Source organism: Bubalus bubalis, chromosome 11 (assembly GCF_019923935.1).
Source record: "Bubalus bubalis isolate 160015118507 breed Murrah chromosome 11, NDDB_SH_1, whole genome shotgun sequence".
Lineage (NCBI taxonomy): Eukaryota > Metazoa > Chordata > Mammalia > Artiodactyla > Bovidae > Bubalus > Bubalus bubalis.
Window position 1 is genome coordinate 72,710,907 of NC_059167.1, and position 5,197 is coordinate 72,716,103.

Here is a 5,197-nt window from a genome sequence, read left to right on the forward strand (position 1 = left end):
TTTTTTTCTTGTAATTAATATCTAGTCTCATAGTGTTGTGGTCAGAAATGATGCTTGATATGATTTCCATTTTTTAAAATTCACTGAGGTTTAATTTGTGACCCAAGATGTGGTCTATCCTGGAGAATGTTCCATGTGCACTTGAGTAGGAGGTGTATGCTTCTGGATTTGGATGGAATGTCCTGAAGATATCAATGAGATCCATCTCATCTAATGTATCATTTAAGACTTGTGTTTCCTTATTAATTTTCTGTTTTGATGATCTGTCCATTGGTGTGCTGCTAAGTCGCTTCAGTTGTGTCCAACTCTGTGTGACCCCATAGACAGCAGCCCACCAGGCTCCCCCATCCCTGGGATTCTCCAGGCAAGAACACTGGAGTGGGTTGCCATTTCCTTCTCCATTGGTGTGAGTGGGGTGTTAAAGTCTTCTACTATTATTGTGTCACTGTCAATTTCTCCTTTTATGTTTGTTAGTGTTTGTCTTATGTATTGAGGTGCTCCTGTGTTGGGTGCATAGATATTTACAATTGTTACGTCTTCCTCTTGGATTGATCCCTTGATCATTATGTAGTGTCCTTCCTTATCTTTATTAGTCTTTATTTTAAGGTCTATTTTGTCTGATATGAGGATTGCTACTCCAGCTTTCTTTTGCTTCCCATTTGCATGGAATATATTTTTCCATCCTCTCACTCTCAATCTATATGTGTCTTTAGGTCAAAAGTGGGTTTCTTGTAGACAATATGTCTTCTTTTTTTATATCCATTCAGCCAGTCTGTGTCTTTTGGTTGGAGTATTTTAATCCATTTACATTTAAAGTAATTATTGACATATATGTTCTTATTGCCATTTTCTTCATTGTTTGGGATTGATTTTGTAGATCTTTTTTCTTCCCTTGTATTTCTTGACTATATACGTCCCTCTAATATTTGTTGTAAAGCTGGTTTGGTGGTACTGAATTCTCTTAACTTTTGCTTGTCTGAAAAGCTTTTTATTTCTCCATCAATTTTGAATGAGATCCTTGCCAGACACTGTAATCTTGATTGTAGATTTTTCCCTTTCAGTACTTTAAATATATCCTGCCATTCCCTCTGGTCTGCAGAGTTTCTGCTGAAAGATCAGTTGTTAAGCATATGGAGTTTCCCTTGTATGTTACTTGTTGCTTCTCCCTTGCTGCTTTTAATATTCTTTCTTTTAGTCTTTGTTAGTTTGATTAGTATGTGCTTGGCACGTTTCTCCTTGGGTTTATCCTATACGGGACTCTGTGCCTCTTGGACTTGGTTGACTAGTTCCTTTTCCATGTTGGGGAAATTTTCCACTATAATCTCTTCAAAAATTTTCTCATACCATTTCTTTTGCTCTTCTTCTTCTTCTGGGACCCCTATAATTTGAATGTTGGTGCATTTGATATTATCCCAGAGGTCTCTGAGACTATCCCCAGTTCTTTTCATTCTTTTTACTTTATTTTGCTCTTCAGAAGTTATTTCCACAATTTTATCTTCCAGCTCACTGATTTGTTCTTCTGCTTCAGATATTCTGGTATTAATTCCTTCTAGAGTATTTTTAATTTCAGTTGTTTGTCTCTGCATGTTCATTCTTTAATTCTTCTAGGTCTTTATTAAATGATTCTTGCATTTTTTCCATTTTGTTTTCAAGGTTTTTGATCCTCTTTACTATCCTTATTCTGAATTCTTTTTCAGGTAGTTTGCCTATTTCTTTTTTATTTATTTGGACTTCTGTGTTTCTAGTTTGTTCCTTCATTTGTGTAGTATTTCTCTGCCTCTTCATTATTTTTTTTTTAAACTGATTGTGTTTGAGGTCTCCTTTTCCCAGGCTTCAAGGTTGAATTCTTTCTTCCTTTTGGTTTCTTCCCTCCTAAGTTTGGTCCAGTGATTTGTGTAAGCTTCGTATAGGGAAATTTGTGCTGAGTTTTTGTTTGTTTGTTTTTCCCCTGATGGGCAAGGCTGAGTGAGGTGGTAATCCTGTCTGCTGATGATTGGGTTTGTATTTTTGTTTTGTTTGTTGTCTAGATGAGGTGTCCTGCACAGGGTGCTACTGGTGGTTGGGTGATGCTGGGTCTTGTATTCAAGTGGTTTCCTTTGTGTGAGTTCTCACTGTTTGATACCCCCTAGGGTTAGTTCTCTGGTAGTCTAGGGTCTTGGAGTCAGTGCTCCCACTCCAAAGGCTCAGGGCTTGATCTCTGGCTCAGCCAGAGAGGGGCTCAGTAGAGAGGGAGCCAGGTTTTAATGCATTTTAGTTAATTTTGTGTATGGTATAAGACAGTGGTCCAGTTTCATTTTTTGATGTGGCTGTCCAATTTTCCCAGCACTATTAATTGAAGAGACTGTCCTTTCCCTTGTATATTCTTGCCTCCTTTGTGATAAATTGATCATTTTTTTGTGGATTTACTTCTGGGATCTCTATTGTGTTCCATTGAGCTATGTGTCTGTTTTTATGCTGATACCATACTGTTTTAATTACTATAGCTTTGAAATACAGTTTGAAATCAGGGCATATGATGCCTCTTCCTTTATTCTTCCATAACAATATTGCTTTGGATATTTGGGGTATTTTATGGTTCCATACAAATTTTAGGATTTTTCTCTATCTGAAAAATGCCACTGGAAATTTGATAGGGATTGCATTGAGTCTAGATTGATTTTGGTGGAATGGCCATTGTAACAATATGAATTATTCCAATCCATGAGCAAGGGATATCTTTCCATTTATTTGTGTGTTCTTCAATAACTGTCATTATTTATGTAGTTTTCAATGTACAGGTATCTTACCTTCTTGGTTAAATTTATCCCTATTCTTTTCGGTACAATTGTAAATGGGATTTTCCCTGAATTTGTTTTTCTCATCGTTCATTATTGGTGTATACAAACACAACAGATTTTTGTGTATTGATATTTTGTATCCTGCAACTTTACTGAATTTATTTATTCTAACAGTTTTTGATGGTCTTTAGGGTTTTCTATATATAATATGTCATAAGCAAAGATTGACAGGTTTTTTTTTCTCTTTCCAGTATGGATGCCTTTTTTTATTCTTGCCTGGGTGCTCTAGTTAGGATTTCCAGTACTATGTTGAAAAAAATGTTGAGACTATGCACCTCTCTCTTGTTTCTGATCTTAGAGGAAAAGCTTTTACCTTTTCACCATTAAGTATGATGTTAGCTTGTGACTTTGTTATAGATGGCCTTTATTATATTGAAATACATCCCTCTATACTTTTCTATGTTGGTGTTTTATTATAAATGGGTATTGACTTTTGTCAAAAGGTTTTTATACATCTACTGAGGTGATTGTATGTTTTTTATCTTTCATTTTGTCAGTGTGGTGTTTCACATTGACTGATTTGTGTATGATGAAACATCCTTGCATTTCTGGAATAAATCCCACTTGATCTTGGTTTATGGTACTTTTTTAATGCTTATTATTGACTTCAGTTTCCTTAATATTTTGTTGAAGTTTTTTGTATCTGTGTTCATTGGGGGTATTGGCTTGTAACTTTTTTCTGTGTGGCATACTTGGCTGCTTTTGGTAATCAGGGAAATTCTGGCTTTATAAAACAAGTTTGTAAGACTTCTCTTATTTTCTGTTTTTTTGAAAGAGTCTGAGAAGATTGGTATTAGCTTTTGAATGTTTGGTAAAATTTACCAGTGCAGCCATCTGGTTCTAGACTTGTTTATGAAAAGTTTTTTTTTTGTTGTTTGCTTTTCCCCTAATTCAATTTTCTTATTAATAATTTGTTTGTTCAGATTTTCTATTGCATCACGATTCAGTCTTGAATTGCATTTTTCTAAGGTATTCATAGGAGTCTCTTATGACCTTTTGTATTTCAGTAATATAGCATCTCTTCTTTCATTTCTGATTTCATTTATTTGAGTCCTCTCTTGGTAATTCTAGCTACAAGTTGTAAATTTGTTTGTTTTTTCAAAGAACTAGCTCTTAGTTTCATTGATCTTTTATATTATCTTTTTAGTCTCTACTTCACTTATTTCTTCTCTAATCTTTATTTCACTTACTTCTAACTTTGGGCTTTGATTTTATTCTTTTCTAGTGCCTTGAGTTTTAAAATTAGGCTGTTAATTTGAGGCTTTTCTAGTTTCTTGAGGTAGGCGTACATCACTTAAGAACTTCCCTCTTAAGAACTACTTTTGCTGTATCCCATATATTTTGGTATGTTGCATTTCTATTTTTGTCTCAAGTTTTTTAAATTTCTCTTTTGATTTTATCTTTGACACATTGATATTCAGAGGCATGATATTTACTGTCTACATACATGTAAATTTTCCAGGGTTTTTTTTTTTTTGCCTTTAATTTAAAATTTCATAATATTGTGGTCATAAAAGGTGCTTAATATGATTTCAGTGCTCTTAAATTTATTAAGATTTGCTTTGTGGCCTAACATATGATCTACTTTGGAAAATGTTTCATGTGCACTTCAGAAGAAAGCCTATTCTGTTGCTTTTGAATGGAATGTTTGGTAAACATCTGTTAAGTCCATCTGGACTAATGTGTAGTTTAAGGCCCATGTTCCCTTATTGACTTTCTGTCACTGGATGATCTATCCATTGATGTATGTGGGTTATTAAAGTACCCTACTATTACTGTATTGCTATTTATCCCTTTAGGGCTGTTAAAATTTGCTCTCTATATTTAGGTGCACCTCTGCTGGGTACATAAATATTTACAAATAAAACTTCTTGCTGGATTGACCCCTTTAGTGCTGGTGTTAGTCACTCAGTCATGTCTAACTGTGATCCCATGGTCTGTGGCCCACCAGGCTCCCCTGTCCATGAAATTCTCCAGGCAAGAATACTGGAGTGGGTAGCCATTCCCTCCTCCAGGGAATCTTCCAGATGCATGGATCAAACATGGGTCTCTTGAATTGCAGGTGAACTTTACCTTCTGAGCCACCAGGGAATCCCATAATCATTATGTAATACCCTTATTTGTCTTTTATTACTTTCTTTGTTTTAAAATCTATTTCCATTCCTTCAGTTTCTGTCTGTGTGTGTCCTTACTTCTAAAGTGAGTCTGTATATACTGTAGGCAGCATATAGATGGGTCTTTTGTCTTATTCATTCAGCCACTCTGTCTTTTGATTGGAGAATTTATCCCATTTGCATTTAAAGTTATCATTGATAGGTATTGCTTATTGCCATATTACTGTTTTCTGACTTTTTTTTTTT